Genomic DNA, 21142 nt, shown 5'->3' with positions numbered 1-21142 from the left:
TATTTACTGACCATTATGTAATGTTTGCACTTGCAAGGTACTTTGTATCTCAAACACCTAAAATTATGCAGGAGCTAAAGACAGCTGGAAAGATCAGGGTATTGTAAAAACTATATAATTTTGGTTTCACACCGAAATATAGACCTGCTTCTATTACCATGCATTTCCTTCCTTTTAAAAATTTAAGATCAGGTTCTTACAGAGTGTATAGGTTTTGCTTTTTATCCCATCTGACAATCCTTGCCTTTTAATTGAAATATTTATACCAAAGTTGTCAGAAAGAAATGTTAGCTACATATGTATTTTTAAATTTTCTAATATTCACAAAAAAGGAAAAAGCAAGAGGTGAAAAAATGTTTTTTATTTAACCCAATATATATAAAATATTATTTTCATAAGTAATTGCTATAAAATTTGTTAATTACATATTTAATGGTCTTTGTACTAAGTTCTTAAAATCAGCATTTCAGACCAGCTATATATCAAATGCTCAATAACCACATGTAGCTAGTAGCTACCATATTGGATAATACAGTCTTAAACAATTTGCATTCAGTTACATTATGTGAGATTTATGATTTTGCTACTCATTTAATTTAATTTTCTTTTTGTTCCTCTTTTGCTGACTTGCTTTTTCCTGAGCTGAGTATTTATTGTTGTTGTTTATGAATCCATTTATCTCCACTATTGGCTTGCCTCTTTGATTTTAAAATTATTGTTCAAGGGTTAATAATATACATCTCTCACTTAATCACTGTCTATCTTCAAGTAACAGTATACAATTTTTCATATAGTTTAAGATGCCTTTTCCCCTGTCTTCATGCTATTGTTTTTGTACATTTTAATCTAAATATATTATAGGTTTATTATAATACATTGCTATTAGTTTTCTTTTAAATGGTGCATTACCTGAAAAAATATTAACAAATGAGAAAGGTATTTACTTAGATATGTTCATTTCTGATCATCTTTACTGTTAGGTGTAGTCCAAATTTCCATATGGCTATTCTCTTTCTTAAACTTTTTAAAAACATTTCTTGTAGTTCATTCTTCTGATCATAAATTCTCTCACTTTTGCTTGTCAAAAAATTCTATTTCCTCCTTTTTGCTAGCTGCAGATTTACAACTTGACATTTTTTTCTTTATATTTCAACATTTTGAACATGTTGTTCCATTGCCTTCTGGCCTGTCTACCCTCTGCAAAGAAGTCTTCTGTCATTCTTATCTTTATTCCTCTAAATATAATGTTTTCTTTGGCTGCTTTTAAGGTTTCCCTTTTAACATGGATTTTTAGCTACTGGATTATAATGTGCCTTGCTGTGCTTTTCTTTGTGTTTCTTTTGCTTTGAATCCACTGAGTTTATTGTATTTATTTAAGATTTATTTGAGAGAGAGAGAGAGAGAGCAAGTAAGTGCACAGAGGGAAAGGGAGGGGGAGGAGCAGACTCCCCACTGATCAGGAGCCTGACATGGGACTGAATACTAGGACCCTGAGATCATAACTGGAGCTAAAGGCAGACACTTTTTATCAACTAAGCCATACAGGCACCCCATTTATTGTATTTATAGGTGTAGAATATTCATCAAATTTGGAAAATGTTCAGATGTTGTTTCTTTAATTTTCTATCTCCTCCAAATAACTTACTTTTTTCTGTTAGTAACTACTTATGCTAAAGTAGCTGAATGTACCCCTAAAAGTATCCAGGTGACTTATTTAAACTACTAGTTAACACTGTGTGAAAGAAGTAATTTAGGAAGAAAGAAATATGTTCTTTTAGTTTTTTTATATTGAAGAATTTGGGCTGTGGCTTTAATTTATATAGAAAATAGGAACATGATTTTTTGGACTTTTTTTTTTTTGATTTTTTTTTTGATTTTTTGGACTTTATTTCTCCTTGGAAATAAAAAAGAATCGATATTATGCAATTTTGAGGCTTTTTTATTATTGACCTTGTATTATCATTCTATCTTTATTGTACCATTTGAGCTTATCATGTGCCTGGGAAAAATTTGAGTTGAAAAGTAAAAGTGAATGCATTTCAGTCTAGATTATGTAATAACCTTGGATTTAGGACAATAGTTGAACTGCCTGCCAGTTAAGGAAGATATATGAAACTACAGTGGTTGATATTGGGGAGAACCATAAAAACAAAAGTATTAGCATAATTCTACTAATGACTGATCTTGCTCTTGCAAGGAGAGCCATAACCCCCGTTAACTTTTTTCCAATTTTTATTTAAATTCTAATTAGTTAACATATACTGTAATATTGGTTACAGGAAGAGAATTTAGTGATTCACCATTTATATATAACATCCAGTGCTCAAGCTCAGCAACTCCATAAAGCATAATAACATTTGTATCAGAGGAGTCCCAGAAGAGAGAAGGAAAAAGGGGCAGGTCTATCTGATGAAATTAGAGCTGAAAACTTCCCTAATCTGGAAAAAAAAATATATCCAAATTCCAGGAGGCACAGAGAACTCCCATTAAAATCAACAAAAGCTAGTCAACACCAAGATATATTGTAGTAAAATCTGCAAAATACAGATAAGGAAAGAATCCTGAAAGCAGCAAGGGAAAAGAAATCCCTAACCTATGAGAGAAGACAAATCTAGTTGGCAGTATATCTCTCCACAGAAACATGATAGGCCAGAAGAGAGTGGCATGATATATTCAGCGTGCTGAATGGGGATAATATGAGGTCAAGAAAACTTTATCCAGCAAAGCTATCATTCAGAAGGAGACATAGTTTTCAAGACAAACAAAAACAAAGACATTTATGACCACTAAACCAGGCTTACAAGACAGAGTAAAGGGGACTTTTGAGTGGAAAGAAAGACCAAAAGCAACAAAGACTAGAAAGGAAAAGAGAAAATCTCCAGAAACAATGACTTTATAGGTAATATAAATGGCTTAATTTCATATCTAACCTATGAACTTTAGTTGAGGAGTAAACAAAAATATTTATTTTAATTTTTTTAAGTTTATTACTTTTTTGTTTTTTGTAATCTCTATGATCAAGAGTCACATACTCTTCTGACTGAGCCAACCAGGCACGTCAAACAAACAGGTTTAAGGCAAAAATAATGGATCCCTATGTTTAAAGAAGAATTAATACCTATTCTTCTCCACTCTTCCACTCAAAAAATAGAGGAGAGAGTACTTGCAAATTCATCCTATTTGTCCAGTATTTTGCTAATGCAAAACAATGCAAAACCATTGTTTCATTTAACAATGAAAGTAAAAGGATCATTCACTACAATCAAGTGGGTTTTATCTCAGAGATGTAAGCATGGTCCCATATCTATAAATCAATGAATGTCATACATCATATTGACAAAATGAAGGTTAAAAAAACCATTCCATCATCTCAATAAATGCAGAAAAAACATTTGACAAGTTCAATGTTGATAAAAAACTCTCAACAAAGTGGGCTTAGAGGGAGCAAAGTTCAAAATAATAAAGGCTATATATGGCAAACCCACAATTAACATGATGCTCAGTGGTGAAAACTGAAAGCTCTTCCTCTAATATCAGGAACAAGACAAGAAACATAATACCAAAAGTCCTAGATGCATCAATTAGACAAGAAAAACAACTAACAGGCAACCAAATTAGAAAGAAAAGAAATAAAACTTACTACTTGCAGATGACATGATACTATATATAGAAAACCCTGAAGACTTGACCAAAAAAAACTGTAGAACTAATAAATGAATTCAATAAAGTTTCAGGATAAAAATTAATACACGGAAATGTATTTCTATACAGTAATAATGAAGTAGCAAAAAATAAAGAAATAATTCTATTTATAATTGCATCAAAAAGAATAAATACCTAGGAATATACTTAATCAAGGAGGTGAGAGACCTATACTCTGGAAACTATAAGACACTGATGAAATTGAAGATGATACAAACAAGTGGAAAGAGATATTATACTTATGGACTGGAAACACTAATGCTGTTAAGATGTTCATACTACCCAAGCAATATACAGTTTCAATGAAATTCCTATAAAAATTATCATTAGTATTTTTCCTAGGACTAGAACAAATAGTGCTAAAATTTTTTATGGAACTACAAAAAAAAAAAAAAAAACCCTGAATAGCTTAAGAAAGTAGAAAAAAAAAACTGAAAGTATCACAATCCCACATTTCATATTTACTATAAAGCCATAGTAATCAAGAGTGTCATGATATATTCAAAGTACTAAATTGGAAAAATCTGCAGCCAAGAATACTCTACCCAGCAAGGCTATCATTCAGAATAGAAAGGGAGATAGTTTCCCAAACAAATAAAAACTAAAGGAGTTTGTGGTCACTAAATCAGCCCTGCAAGAAATATTAAAGGGGACACTTTAATATTGGAAAAGAAAGACCAAAAATGACAGTATGAAGGTAGGAATGCAAAAACATTAAAAATTAATATTTTGGTAAAAAATTAGTCAATGAACTCACAAAATAGAAGAATGTGAAATATGACACCATTTACCTAAAATGTAGGGAGGAGTAAAGAATGGGTTCCAACTTAAATGAACATTAATTCAATATAGGCTGCTATATTATGTTATATAGAAACCTCATGGTAACCACAAATCAAAAACTGCTAATAGATATGCAAAGAATAAAGAGAATGACACCCAAATATATCATTAAAGGAAACCAGAAAATAATAAGAGAGCAAGACAAGGATCAGAGAAAATAACTACTTTCAATGTAAATGGACTAAATACACCAATTAAAAACATAGAGTGACAGAATAGATTTTTAAAAAAGCAAGACTTATCTATATGCTGCTTACAAGAGACTCATTTTACACCTAGAGATAACCTGCATATTGAAAGTGAAGGGATGGAGAAACATTCATCACACAAACAGATGTCAAAAGAAAGTCAGAGTAGCAATACTTATATCAGACAAAGTAGACTTTAAAACAAAGAGTGTAACAAAATACAATGAAGGACAGTATATATATATATATATATATATATATATATATATATATATATTAAAGGGGACAATCCAACAAGAAGAAATAATAAAAATTGTAAGTATTTATGCACCTAATATGGGAGCACTCAAACAAATAAAACAGTTAATAACAAACATAAAGGAACTAATCAACAATAATACAATAATAGTAGAGGACTTCAACATCTTACTTACATCAATATAAAGATCATCTAAAAAGAGTATCAATAAGGAAACAATGGCTTTGAATGACACACTGGACCAGATGGGTTTAACAGATACATTCAGAACATTCCATCCTAAAACAGCAGACTACATATTCTTTTCAAGTGTATAGGGAACATTCTCCTGAATAGATCATATATTTGTCCACAAAACAATCCTTGACAAATTCAAGATCAAAGTGCTGCCATGCATCTTTTCTGACCACAATGTTATGAAGCTAGAGGCAAAAAAAAAAAAAAAAAAAAAAAAGAAAAAGAAAAAAAGAAACTAGAGGTCATCCACAAGAACAAATCTGGAAAGATCACAAATGCATGGAAGTTAAATAACATACCACTAAACAATGAATGAGTCAACCAGGAAATAAAGAAGAAATAAAAAAGTACATGGAGACAAATGAAAATGAAAATGCAACATTCCAAAACATTTGGGATGTAGCAAAAGTGGTTCTAAGAGTGAAGTTCATAGCAATTCAGGCCTACCTCAAGAAGCAAGAAACATCTCAAATAAACAATCTAAAAAAAAAATCTAACTTTATCTCAAAGGAGCTAGAAAAAGAACAACAAACAAAACTTAAAATCAGCAGAAGGAAGGAAATAATAAAGATTGGGTCAGTAACAAATAATATAGAAATTTAAAAAATAGTAGTATAAAAAATAGTAGTACAGATCACTTAAATGAGAAACTACTTCTATGAAAAAAAAAATCAACAAAGCTGATAAAACTCTAGCCAGACTAATCAAAAGAAAGAGAGCATACACAAGAGACAGAATGAACCCAAATATATAAAATCACAAATGAGAGAGGAGAAATATCAACAAACACCACATAAGTACAAATAATTATAAGAGAATATTCTGAAAAACTATATGCCAACAAGTTGGACAACTTAGAAAAAAATGGATACATTCCTAGAAACATATAACCTACCAAAATTGAAACAGGGAGAAACAGAAAATTTGAACAGACCAATAACCAGCAAAGAAATTTAATCAGTAATCAAATACCTCCCAAAAACCAAAAGTCTAGGACCAGTTGGCTTCATTAGGTGAACTCTACCAAACATTTAAAATAGTTAATACCTCCTCTTATCAAATTACTGAGGAAGGAAAAAATAGAATAATAGAAAAGTAAGGAAAGCTTCCAAATTCATTCTATGAAACCAGTATTAACCTGATACCAAAACCAGATAAAGATACCACACACACACAAAAAAGACAGAGAACTATAGGTCAATATCTCTGATGAACGCAGATGTAAAAATCTTCCACAAAATAGCAGCAAAATCAATCCAACAATACATTTAAAAAATCATTCACCATGACCAAGTGGGATTTATTATTGGGTTGCAAGGGTGGCTCAATATCCACAAATCAATCAACATGATATATCATATAAATAACAGAAAGGAGAAGAACCATATGATCATTTCATTAGACTCAAAAAGCATCTGAGAAAGTACAACATCCATTCATGATAAAAGCCCTCAACAAAGTAGGTTTAGAGGGAACACACCTCAAGATAATAAAGTCCATATATGAAACTTCCCCCCCAGCCCAGCTAATATCATCCTTAATGGGGAAAAACCAAAGCCTTTTATTTCTCCTTATTTGATTGCCAAGGCTCAGACTTCTAATCTATGTTGAATAAATGTGGTGAGAGTAGACATCTTTGTATTGTTCCTGATAAAAGGGATCTAAATTGGTAAGGAAGAAGTAAAACTTTCACTATTTGCAGATGACATAATAATATATAGAGAGAACCTGAATGATTACATTAAAAAAAAAAAAAACCCTGCTGGAACTGATAAATGAATTCAGTAAAGTTGCAGGATATAAAATCAATGTAAGGAAATCTGTTGTATTTCTACATGCTAATAATGAAACAGCAGAAAGAGAAATTAAGAAAACAACTCCATTTATCATTGCACCCAAAATAATGAGATATCTGAGAATAAACCTAACCTAAGAGGTGTACTCTGAAAACTATAAAACATTGATGAAGGAAATTGAAGAAGACACAAAGGAAATAGAGAATAAAAAGAATAGAAAAAATAAATAAAATTAAAAGTTGTTTCTTTAAGAACATCAACAAAATTGACTAGCTTAGCCTTTAGGTGGACTAAGAATAAAGGACAGAAAATTTAAATTACTAAAATCAGAAATGAAAGTGAACACATTACTATTAATATCATAGAAATAAATTGGATTATAAAAGAGCACTATGAAAAAGTGTACACTAATATATTAGATTACTAATGGACAAATTAGTAATGGACAAATTCCTAGAAATATAAGACCTACTGAGACTACATCACAAAGAAATAGAAAATCTAAAGAGATCTACAACTAGGAAGGAGACCAAATCAATAACTAAATATCTCCCAAGAAAAGTCTAGATCTGATGGTTTCGCTGGGGAATTCTACCAAACAGTTTTTTTTAAAGATTTTGTTTATTCATGAGAGACAGAGAGAGAGAGAGAGAGAGAGAGAGGCAGAGAGACAGGCAGAGGCAGGCAGGCTCCATGCAGGGTCCCCAGGATCACGCCCCAGGCTGAAGGTGGCCCTAAACTGGTAAGCCACCAGGGCTGCCCTCCATCAAACATTTAAAGAAGAATTAATACCAATTCTTCTCAAACTAGCAGCAAAATCAATCCAACAATTCCAAAAAATTGAAGAAGAAGGCATGCTTCTTAACTCTTTCAATGAGGCCTACATTACAATGATACCAAAGCCAGGTGAAGACAGTACAAGAAAAAAAAAGAAAGCTACAGACCAATATCCCTTATGAATATGTATGCAAAAATAGTCAGCTATATACCAACAAGCTGAATTCAGTAGCATATTATGATTATGCACCATTACCAAGTGATATTTCTTCTTGAAATGCAAGTACAATTCAATATATATATAAAAAAACCTTTATAAAACACCATATTAACAGAATGAAGAAAAGAACCCTGATATGATCATCATCTCAACTGATACAAAAAAATCACTGACAAAATTCAATTCCCTTTTATAATAAAAAACACTAAAAAATGAGGTACAGAAGGAAACTACCTTAACATATAAAAGATACATATGAAAAATTCACAGTGAATATCATGTCAATGGTGAAAGACTGAAAGTTTTTCCTATAAGATCAGGAAGAGTGCCTTTCTAACCACATTATTTTACATACTGGAAGTTCTACCCAAAGCAAGGAAGCAAGAAAAAAAAAAAAAGGCATCCAAACTGGAAATTAAGAATTAAATTTTCTCTGCCCACAGATACAATCTTATATGTGGAAAATTCTAAAGATTCCACAAAAAAGAGTTAACACTAATAAGTAGCAGTATATAAAGGCAAAACACAAAAATCAGTCGCATTTCTACATGCTATCAATGAACAATTTGGGATGGAAATTACAAAAACAATTCCAGTTACCACAATTGCAGAAAGAATAAAATACTTTGGAATTAACTAATGAGATGAAAGACTTGTAGAATGAAAACTTCCAAGCATATCTGGAAGAAATTAAAGAAGACATAAATAAATGGAAACACATCCCATGTTCATGGATTAGGAAAACTTAATATTCCTTTTTTTTTTTTTTTTAGATTTTATTTATTCATGAGAAACACAGAGAGAGGCAGAGGCACAGGCAGAGGGAGAAGCAGGCTTCCTGTGGGGAGCCTGATGCAAGACTCGATCCCAGGATTCCAGGATCATCCCCTGAGCCAAAGGCAGATACTCAACCACTGAGCCACCCAGGTGTCCCAAAAAACTTAATATTCTTAAAATGTTAATATTATTCAAAGCAATCTATCTACATATTCAATGGATCCCTATCAAAATCCCAATGACTTTTTCTTACTTTTTGGCAGAAATGGAAATATGCAGCGTGTAAGTCATATGCAATCTGAAGAGACTTTCAATAACCAAAATAATCTTGAGGGGTGTTTGGGTGCACAGATGTGGAGAAATTGGAATTCTTTTATGTTACTGATAAGAATGTCAAATGGTATAGTTGCTACCAAAAACAGTATGGTAGTTCCCCTCAAAAATTAAAAACAGAACTACCATATGATCTAACAAATCCACTTCTGAATATATACAAAAAGAATTGAAAGCAGTTTCTCAAATATTTATTTGTATATCCATGTTCAAAGTAGCATTATTTATAACAGCTAAATGTGGAAGCAACCCAAGTATTTGTCAATTGATCAATGGATAAGCAAACCGCAGTATATACATACAATGGAATATTATTCAGCCTTAAAAAGGAAGAAAATTCAATATCATATTCAGTGCAATATGATACAATTCACCCACAAATGGGTGAATCTTGAGGACATCACACTAAGTGAAATAAGCCAGTCTCAAAAAGACAAATACTATGTAATTGCGCTTATATGAGGTACTTAGAATAGTCAAAATTATAGAGACAGAAAGCAGGACAGTGTTTGCCAGGGGCTGGGGAATGGGAAGTTATTGTTTAATGATACTAAATTTGTTTCACAAGATTAAAAGATTTATTAGATGGGTGGTCACGACGGTTGTACTACACTAGGAATATATATAATAACACTTTACACTTATAAATGGTTAAGATGGTCAGTTTTATGTATTTTATCACAATAAATTATTGGGGGAAAAAGGTAGTATTTTAAGCTACCTACATTTGCAATCACTTTTATGCAGTAAACAAATACAATTATCAACTTCATTTTCTTAGATGAATAAATTGTTGCCTAAAGAGTTTAAATAGCTTGTTCAAGTTTACGTCTGGGAGTAACAGAGATAAGGTTTAGACCCCGGCAGTCAGAAGAAGAATCCAAGATTTTATTTTATTATGTTATTTTATTTATTTATTTATTTATTTATTTACTTACTTATTTTAAAGATTTTATTTATTTATTCATGAGACACACACACACACACACACACACACACAGAGAAAGAGAGAGAGAGAGAGGCAGAGACACAGAGAGAGGTAGAAACAGGCTCCTTGCAGGGAGCCCAACGTGGGACTCAATCCCGGGTCTCCAGGATCACAGCCCAGGCAGAAGGTGGCGCTAAACCGCTGAGCAACCCCCCCCCCCCCCCCAGAATCCAAGATTTTAACCACCAATGTGTATTCTCTGTCTTTTAAAATCTATTTTAAGCAGGATAAAGAGATTAATTTCCAAAGAATTAAAAAAGCTATTACTAATAACACATCACCATTAGGACATGATATTGAACTGATTTTGTTCTACCTTTAAGATTTTTTATGTTTTTATTATATGGATAGGCTATTAAGATGTAACAATAAGGAGTTTTGTTTGTTTTGTTTCTGTAGGACATTATTCATAATAAGATCTAACAAGACTAACAAAGTGTATTTTTTGTTTAAAAATACTAGCAGGTTAATGAAATAAAAATTGGTCTCAAATGTTAAGTGCCAGATGTCATAGAATGAAGTACCTCTAATCACATAAAGAATAAAGCTCCAGTAGAGTATCACTATTGCACATAGAATAAAGTACAATACCCTAGTCAACTGTAACATGCATTTTAGCTTTATTTTTAAGTATTCGTCTCTATAAGCCCTTTATTCCTGGCTACTAATAGTTTTAAAGTGCCTGGTACTTTCCTGTTTGTGCTTACATTCACACTACCTCCAAATGAAATTATCTTCCTCTTCATCTTGCCTCTATAACTTTAACTCATTCTTTGAAGAGGAGCTTAAATTCCACCTTGTTGGTACAACCTTTCACCATAAAAACCACTGCTTGAAACTATTTTTTTTCTCCTTCATCTCTGTTGATATTTACTGTCTGCATGAATTTATCATATATTTTGTTGAATTATTAGTATTCAATTTCTTAAATATTTGTGGAATTTCTAGGTACTGTGCCAGACTCTATAGAGAAAAGTCATTAAGGCACAGCTTCTGTCTTCAAAAAGTTCCTTCTCAGTTGATTAATAGCTACTTAACTGACAAATACCTAAGATTCCAAAGTAAATTTTAAAAAGTTAAGTTAAACTTTCAAATATGAAAAACTTTCATAACTTAATGGGAAAAAGAAACATTTATTTTAAAAACAAATTTTAAATTTTAATTAAGAGTAAACACACTTTCCTATAGAATAGAGAAATAGGCCTAAAGTTCTAAAGTTATGCCTGTAAGGTCAATCCTTTCCTCAGAGTGAACAAAAATGGAAAAGCAAAATAGTTGGTACTGGGGCACAAAATTTGAATAGATTATGGTTTCAACAAAATGTCAGTTGAAGAAATAAATTATAGCAACAAAACATATTTATTTTTCTCTTTTGCTAACATTAAAAATAAGATTCATCATCAAAATATGCCACTCTTATTTCTCTAAATTAATACATGCAAAGTCAGCAATAGATGTTTTTCTAGAACTAGTGAGGTTGACAGTTAGTTCATATATAGAAAATAAATTAAGGAGGCTGTCTTACTAGATAAAACATGTTATATTAATATTATAATTTCCAAATATTTAAAAGAGTATGATATAGGTGTATTAATAGACGGCCCGGTGAAAACAAATATAAAATCATATGAATATAGGGATTGTTAAGTGTTTTATCTTGAATCCAGTTGAAAAATACAGGCTTTTCAAAAATGGATTTTATGTAACTACATGGCCATCTGGAAAAAAACTAAAGTTATGTCCATATTGTCTACTTATGAAGATTAAACTCCAAAATTGCAGTGATTTACATGTAAAAAATGAGATTATAACTTCTTTGGGGAAGATGGAATAGATAAACTTTCTCCTATTCCTCTTGCTAAGTGCAACTAAAAACTCTTGACTTTGCATTTGGTTACATTGTAACCAAATGTAAGAAGACTCTGGGATGTGAAAAGGAGAGGCATAACAGCTAGAGATTTGGGCCCAAAGGAATAAAACAGAGGCAAGTTTCATGGATTTTCTTTTTGCCTCATATATTGCAGAGTTGGAGCTAATGTGGTTGGCAACTCAGAAACACTAATGATTGTAAGACAAGAAAAGCCCCAACAAAAGCCTGGTCTCTCTAGCCAAACAAAACAACAACACACACACACACACACACACAAAAAAAAAACAAAAACAGGAAAGGAGGATGCCTAGCAAGACCAGAAACTATTCAGGGCATCTGGGTGGCTCAATTGGTTGAGCATCCAACTCTTGATTTGGGCTTGGGTCATGATCTCAGGGCCATGAGATGGAGTCTGCTTGAGATTGTCTCTCTGCCCCTTCCCCTACTCACTCTCTCCCTAAAATAAAAAAAAAAAAAAATTACTAGCCAAATGCCACAGAAAAATTGGCAGAGACCCACTCTCATCCTTGCCCATGAAGGCAAAGTGAGGAACCCAGACTTCTATCCTTTCCATGCTGTAATGAGGTGCTCCAAGACATCCTCACTGTGGGGTGCCATCAAAGAAAGCTAAGTACGAAGCTGAGATTTTCATCCCCAGTATATGGTATGAAGGCCCCCTCAGTCCCATAATATCAGTGGAAACCACTGCAGAGAGACTAGAATTCCATTTTCACACAGAAGTAATGAAACTCCTCCTCTCCCCCACACAGGAAAACTGTTAGAGGCCTAGTACAGAGTGAGGATGTTCACCAAAACCCATTCGCCTGTAATAGAAGTGGAGGCCATGAGGGGAACAGAAACAAGACTCTTAACCTTCTCAGCCAGAGTGACATCAGTGGAGAGGGTTCAGGAAGCACAAGCTCCCAACCCTTGATAGCAGTAGTTAGAAGACTCTCACCCCTTTGTGTGTCAAAAGAAGCCAAATGGGTAACCTCAACTTCTACCCCACCTGGCAGTAATGCAACAGGATCACCTTTCCTCTCTTTTCTTGCCAGAGTGGTATAGAGGGAGTTAGCTAAAATTGAAGGTTGAAAAATACCTAAAATATCATAATATAATATTTAAATATCCAGATTTCAATGGAAATATCACTAGTCTATCATACAAAAATCAGGAAATTTAAACTTGAATTAGGAAAACAAAAAACAAATACATGCAAACAAGATGACAGGAATGTTAGAATTACTTTCCAAAGATTTCTAAAGTTATTATTACAAAAATGTTTCAATGAGCAATTGTGAAAAAATAGAATGAAATAAATAGAAAGTCTTCAAGAAATAAAAAATACTAGATAAAACCAAATAAAAATCTTAAAACTGAAAAATACAAGTAGAGCAAAAAACACAGTGGATGGGCTCAAAAGCAGAGTAAACAGAATGAATCAGTGAATAAAAGAACAATATTAGAAATACCAGAAATTACCCAGTGTTACAACAGAAATAAAATACACTCAAAAAAGAAAAGAGAAGAAAAGATGAACAGAGCTTCAGATCTTTGGATTACAGCACAGGTTCAAACATTTTTTTTTTTTTTTTTGTCATAGGGGTCCCAGAAGAAGCATAGAAAGAGGGTGAAATTCAAAACAGTATTCAAAGAAACACTGGATGAAAACTTCCTAAATTGGCAAAAGACATAAAACTATAGATTCAAGAAGCTGAGCAAATCCAGAATAGGATATACCCAAAGAATTACAGACCAAGATACATTACAGTTAATCTTAGATAAATGACTTCTACCTCTATGGAAAAACTACTTGAATGACCGCAAGTTCTCATTAAACATCATAGAGAATAGAAGCAAGTGACACAACACTTTTCAAATGCTCAAAGAAGAGTGGCTAAAGGAAGTCCTCTAAACAGAAAGGAAATGATAATAGAAAGACTCTTGGTATACCTGGAAGGATGAAAAAATGATAGAAAGAATAAATATAGGGGTAATTTTCTTACTGAGTTTTCTAAATGATATTTTATGGTTAAAACCAAAATTATAGTAATTTCTGGGTAGTTTTAAATGTATGTAGAGGAGATACTTGAGACACATTATATAAATTGGAACAATTAAAAGGGTGTAAAAAGAGGTAGGGATTCTAAGTGCATTCTAACTGGTAAATGTCAACAGTAGTAGACTGCTATTTTAACAGTACCCAGGATTTGTTTTCATCAGGTATGGTAAGACACATAGGCATCAACAGGACTGCCATGAAAGAAGTTTTTATACTTACAGATCCCTAGAAACAGGAGGCTTGGCACATTATGCAGGGCGACATGGGGAAGACCTATGGTTGGTCAGGAGGCAGAGAAAATGTGGGCAAGAGCCTTTATTGTGGTTTCTGTAGGAAAAGCAAAGCAAAGAAGCATAAGACAGCAGGCATGGTATTCACTACTTTGAATAATTTCAGTGAGTTCTGGGGTGTAGGAGCTGTCTTGAACTGTATGGTATCCTGCCCTGGGGTGGCTAGGACAGGTGGATAGTAGTCTAGAGTTAGATAAAGGAGGTGATGGAAGGTTTGGCTCTGGATTGGTTAGTTTGCATATGAAAGGCACATCTACAGGTGAAACATTTGCTTTCTTTAAGAATTAGCAAGCCCTGGCAGGGGCAGTCCTTCCAAGATCAGCAAGACCCCAAGACGTCAAAGCATCAAACATAAAAACTAGGAAACTACAACTTTGGTTTACATGTGTATGTGTATATATGAATATATAACATGTATTATGCATTACATGTTAGTATATATAATTGAATATATAATTGTATATATAATTGAATATTTAATTATAATTGTATATATAATTGAATAACTCAGGCAAGAACTAAAAAAAAGAAACTGGTACAGATAGATTTACTCAAAATCATTATAAAATATCAAAATGTAATTCTAAAAATATTTTCAAGTTACCAAAAGGAAGACAGGGAAAAGAAAAGAAAGAAAGAAAAAATGGAGGAAAAAGGAATAAAATAAAATGGGAAGAAATATCCAGTTTCAGCTCCAACATGCAAATTACTTAAAAGTCATCATATCCAGGCTTACAAACAAAGAAAGAAAAGTCAGCAAACTGAAAATCAACAACTTTGTAAAGAACTGAGGTCACAGGGAAAACTGACACCTTGAAATATGGAGAAACAGATCAATCTAGAGTCAAAGATTTGCTCAATAGGAGGTAGGTCGGAAGCAGAGACAGTACTCTTGATAGACAAAGACTAAGGCAACTGTTTTAAATGTACTCAAAGAACTAAAGGAAGCAACACAAAGAGCTAATGGAATCCAGGGGATCAATGCACAAATAAATAGAAATTATCAATGAAGAGAGAGAAATTATAAATAGGAACCAACCAAAAATTCTTGAGCTGAAAAGTACAATTATTGATATGAAAACTCACTAGAGGATTTCAACAGCAGGTGTGAGCAGGCAAAAAAATAATCAGCAAACAAAGATAAGTCAATTTAAATCTCCCAGTCTAGGAGAGTTCTGATCCAAGATGACTACTTACATAGATCCTGAGCTCATCTCCTCCGTAGACACACCAAATCTACACTAGCTGAATATACATTTCTCCTGAAGAAAAACTGAAGGCTGACTAAACAGATTCTGCACAACAAAAGATAAAGGCAAGAAAAAGACAAAGTAACAAAGAGAACCTCCAACCTAGATGCAGTGACCTGCAGTGGGGAGGGACAATACCAAGGAACCATAAGCATATTTGTCTGCCCTGGAGCACAGGGAAAAAAAAAAAAAAGCCTCAGTTCAAAAGAGTAACTAGAATATAAAGAAATTAGCCGTAGAACCCTGCCAAACAGTGGAGTTACTGCTGGAATTCTCTCTGGATCAGAAAGGCTAACAAGTACCATCATTTCTGTTCCCCCTCCACTTTGATGTCTTGGACTTGAGCAGAATCTGAGCACCCTAACTGGCTTACCACCTCAGTGAATCCTAGGTCTGTAGATTACACCAGCCCCAGACATCCCACCAAGGTGGTTGCAGGGTAGTGTACACTGAGAAAATCATGGTCAGCGCTCACTACAGGTCCAGCTGCCATGCCAAATTGACACAAACACAAAGCACCCTGGAACATTCCAGGCCTGCACCAATTTAGCTCCTGATGACCTGCTAGGACACCCCTAGGGAAGAGTGCTCCAGAACTTCCCAGCTTATACCTGCTTTGGCTGGAGCCACACCCCACCAGGGTGTCCCCTACACATAATGTCATAGGAATCTCTGGCTCATACCTTCCTTGACTCCAGACACCCTACCAGGAGACCCCCTGTGCTGAGCACCTTGGGATATTCCAGTTTGTACTTACCTCAGCTTCAGCTGTCCTGTCCTTCTACCGTTTGTGTGAAGGGCCCCAGGACATTCCAACTTGCACCCATTTCAGCTTTAGCTGTCCTATCAGGGCATCCTCTGTGCAGAGAGCCCTGGGATTGCCCCAGCTTATGCCCACCTCAGCTACAATTGTCCTGCTAGGGTTATCCCTACTCAGAGAAGCCCAGGAACCCCAGCCTGTGCCCCACCTTGGCTCCAGCCACCTGCAAGGGCACCCTCTGTGTAGAGAGTCCCAGAACATTCCAGATTATACCCACTTAGCTTCTGCAGTCCTTCCAGGGTGTCTTTGCACATAGAGCCCTGAAAGCCCCCCAGCTTATACTCACTTTGGGTGTCCTGCCAGGACATCCTCTGCATGGAAAGCCACTGAATTGCTCTGGCCAATGCACACTTCAGCTCCAGCCATCCCACTAGGGCAGCTCCAGGTCGGAGTGCCCCATTTAACCCACAATTCCAGCCAGCCAAAGTCACCAAGCACATACAGCCTACACAAGGGATGACCATATGAAAGACTATTGCTTCACGCTTGGGAGAATTATTGTTCCACCTAATTTATAGAAACAAAGATAGAAAGTCAAGCAAAATGGGGAAAAGAGGAATATGTTCCAAATGAAAGAACAAAACAAAACCCGGGGTGAGGACCCAACTAAATGAATGGAGATCTAGCACTGATAAAGAGTTTAAAGCAATGATTGTAAAGATGCACACCAGACTGGAGAGTAGATGAGGAACTCTACTTCAACAAAGAGGTAGAAAATATAAGTCAGAGTTGAAGACTACAATAAATAAAATAAAAAATACACTAGAAAGAATCAACAGATTAATGGATGCAGAAGAATGGATCAACGATCTGGAAGACAGGGTAATAGGAAGCACTCAAACTGAAAAAACAAAAAGGAAAAGAAATTTAAAAACTTAAGATAGATTATGGGATCTCTTGGACAACATTAAGCAAACAAACATTTGCATTATAGGGGTCCCAGAAGGAGAAAAGAGAGAAAGGGGCAGAAATATATTTGAAGAAATAATTGCTAAAAGCTTCCTTAAACTGGGGAAGGAAATAGACATCCAGGATCAGGAAGCAAAGAAGTTCCAAACAAGATAAACATGGTGAGGTTCACATCACAACATAAAATAATGAAAATGTCAAAGTTTAAAAGTAAAGAGATAATTTTTAAACCAGCAAGAGAGAAGCCAAAATTTACATACAAGGGAAATCCCTCAAGCTATCAGCTAATTTTTAAGCAGAAATTTGGAGGCCAAAAGGGAGTGGCATGATATATTCAAAGTGCTGAATGAAGAAACTTTGTGGTGCAGGGGTCTTGGGTGATTGCAGAACTGGGTCTGCACTGGGAAAGGGAAGTGGAGGCTCATGTTAGCAAACAAATCAAACCATACCTAGTTAAAGGTCCAAACCCCAATGAAAGCAAAGAGGAACTCTGAAGAGGACTAGCTTGTGGGAAATAGCAGCCAGAAGCCAACAGTAGAGTGCACATAGCATACACCAGAGATATTTCCTGAAGTGCGAGGCCCTGGACAGTGTAGGACCCCTTTCTTAATATAGCATTAATCTCAGGAACAGGAAACAAACAGGCTTTCATTAACAGCCAAAAGAAACCTAGACATAATGACAAGATGGAAGGATTCTCCCCAAAAGAAAGATAAAGAAGAAATCATAGCTAGGAATTTGCTCAAAACAGATTTAAGCAATATATCTGTGAAAGAATTTAGAACAATCATAAGAATACTAGCTGGGTTTGGAAAAAGCATAGAAGACACCAGAGAAACACTGCAGGATAGAATACCCAAAAACTAGTCAGGCCAAAAAAAAAAAAAAAAAATGTGCTATAACTGAGATCCAAAACTGACTGGAAGTAATCACCATGAATATGCAAGAAACAGGGGAACAAATAGGTGATATAGAAGTTAAAATTATGGGGGCACCTGGGTGGCTCAGTTGGTTTGGCATCTACCTTTGTCTCATGTCATGATCCCAGGGTCCTGGAATCAAGCTCCACATGGCCTTCCTGCTCAGCCAGGAGCCTGCTTCTCCTTCTTCCTCTGCCCTATCCTCCGACTCCTGTTCTTGCTTGCTCTGCTCTTTCTCAAGTACACAAATTTTTTAAAAATCTTAAAAAAACAAAACAAAACAAGAGAGGGCAACCCCAGTGGCTTAGTGGTTTAGCGCCGCCTTCAGCCTAGGGTGTGTTCCTGGAGACCCGGGATCGAGTTCCATGTCGGGCTCCCTGTGTGGAGCCTGCTTCTCCTTCTGCCTGTCTCTGCCTCTCTGTGTGTGTGTGTCTGTCATGAATAAATAAATAAAATGTTTAAAAAAATAAAGAAGATAAAATTATGGAAAATAATGAAGCTGAAAAGAAGAGATAAAGAAAACTATTAGATTATAAATATAGACTTAAGGAGCTCAACAATTCCATAAAGTGCAATAATATCCATATCATAGGAGTCTCAGAAGAGTGGGGAAAAAGAGCAGAAGATTTATTTGAACAAATTATAGTTGAGAACTTCCCTAATCTAGGGAAGGAAACAGGCATTCGAGTCTAAGAGGCAAGGAGAACTCCCCTCAAAATCAACAAAAACAGGTCAACACAAAACATATCAAAGAGAAATTGCTAAATACAAAGATAAAAAGAGAATTCTAAAAGTTGCTAGGGACAAACCTACAAGGGTAGATGCATAAGGATAACAGCAGACTTATCCACAAAAACTTAGTAGGCCATAAGAGAATGGCATGATATATTTAACATGCTAAATGGGAAAAATATGCAGCCAAGAATACTTTATCCAGCAAGGCTGTCATTCAGAATAGAGGAGAGATAAAGAATTTCTAAGATAGGCAAAAATTAAGGAGTTCACAAACACTAAACCAGCTCTGCAAGTAATATTGAAGGGGATTCTTTGAGTGGGAAAGAAAGACCAAAAGCAAAAAAGACTATGGTAAAAAGCCAAGACCCATGAATTTGCTGCTTACCAGAGACTCATTTTAGATCCAAAGACACCTTCAGATTGAAATTTGAAGGAGTGAAGAACCATTTATCATGCTAATGACATCAAAAGAAAGGTGGGTAGCCATACTTTTATCAGACAAACAAGATTTTAAACCAAAGACTGTTACAAGAGATGAGGAAGGGCACTATTTCATAATAAAGGAGGCTATCCAACAAGAAGATCTAACAACTGTAAATATTTATGCCCCCAACTTGGGTGCAGCCAGATATATGAATAGATTAATAACAAACTTAAAGAAACTCATTGATAATAATATAATAGCAGTAGGATATTTTAATATCCAACTTACAGCAATGGATAGATCATCTAACAAAAGATGAACAAGGAAACAGTGGCTTTGAATGATACACTGGACCAGATGGACTTAACAGATATATTCAGAGTAGTTCATCCTAAAGTAGCAGAATGCACATGAAACATTCTCCAGAATAGATCACATATTGGGTCATAAATTAGGCCTCAACCAGTACAAAAAGATTGAGATCATACCATTCATATTTTTAGACCACAACACTACGAAACTTAAAGTCAACCACAAGAAAAAATTTGGAAAGACCACAAATACATGGAGGGTAAAGAACATCCTACTAAGGAATGGTTAACTAGGAGATTTAAAAAGAAAAAAAATACATGGAAGCAAATGAAAATGAAAATATGACAGTCTCAAATCTTTGGGATGCAGAAAAGGCAGTCATAAGACTTGACTTATACAGTTGAAGACACAATTGTATATTGCAATACAGGCCTTCTTCAAGAAGCAAGAAAAGTCTCAAATATACAATCTAACCTTATACCTAAAGGAGCCAAAAAAGAACATCAAATAAACCTAAATCCAGCAAAGAAGGGAAATAATAAGTATTAGAGCAGAAGTAAATAAAAACAATAGAACATATCAACAAAACTAGAAGCTGGTTCTTTGAAAGAATTAGCAAAATTGATAAACCCCTAGCCAGACTTATTAAAAAGAAAAGAGAAAGGACCCATATAAATAAAATCATGAATGAAAGAGAGATCACAACCGACACCACAGAAATGCAAACAATTATAAGAGAATATTATGAAAAACTATATGCCAACAAATTGGGCAATCTGGAAGAAATGGATAAATTCCTAGAAACAGGAAAGCTATCAAAACTGAAACAGGAAGAAACAAAACTTGAACAGATCTATAACTAACAAACAAATTGAATCAGTAATCAAAGATCTCCCAACAAACAGGAGTCCAGGGCTGGATGGCTTCCCAGGGGAATTCTACTAAATGTTTAAAGAAGAATTAATACAATACCTACTCTTCTGAAGCTGTTCCAAAAAAAAAGAAATGGAACGAAATCTTCCAAACTCATTCTGTGAAGCCAACATTATACTGATTCCAAAACCAAACAAAGACCCCACTAAAAAAGAATTATAGACCAATATCCCTGATCAACATGGATGAAAAAATTTTCAGAAGATAGTAGCAAATAAAATCCAACAGTATATTAAAAAAATAGTTTACCACAACCAAGTGGGATTTATTTCTGGGCTGTAGGGGTGTTTTCTATCTACAAATCAATCAAAATGATACACCACATTAACAAAAGAAAGGATCAAAACCATATGATCCTTTAAATAGATGCAGAAAACACATTTGACAAAATACAGCACCCTTTCTTGATAAAAGTCCCAAGAAAATAGGAATAGAAGGAACATCCCTAAACATCATAAGGGCCATATATGAAAGTCCCACAGCTAATTTCATGCTCA

At 34.4% G+C, this 21142-nt stretch overlaps 1 long non-coding RNA gene across 5 annotated transcripts in view; it reads right to left on the bottom strand.

Moving 5' to 3' along the window:
• LOC112669448 (uncharacterized) overlaps window positions 1-21142 on the bottom strand; it is a 362442-nt gene that overhangs the window by 205044 nt on the left and 136256 nt on the right. For all 5 annotated transcript variants that reach the window (XR_003142264.2, XR_007406015.1, XR_007406014.1 and 2 more), the window contains one exon: window positions 14272-14379. This is a non-coding gene — a long non-coding RNA (uncharacterized LOC112669448). The remainder of the gene's footprint in view (window positions 1-14271; window positions 14380-21142) is intronic.

This window comes from Canis lupus, chromosome 25, assembly GCF_003254725.2.
Source record: "Canis lupus dingo isolate Sandy chromosome 25, ASM325472v2, whole genome shotgun sequence".
NCBI classification, from domain to species: domain Eukaryota; kingdom Metazoa; phylum Chordata; class Mammalia; order Carnivora; family Canidae; genus Canis; species Canis lupus.
The sequence above is the reverse complement of the archived record's forward strand: the minus strand, read 5'-3'. Positions and strand labels throughout refer to the sequence as shown.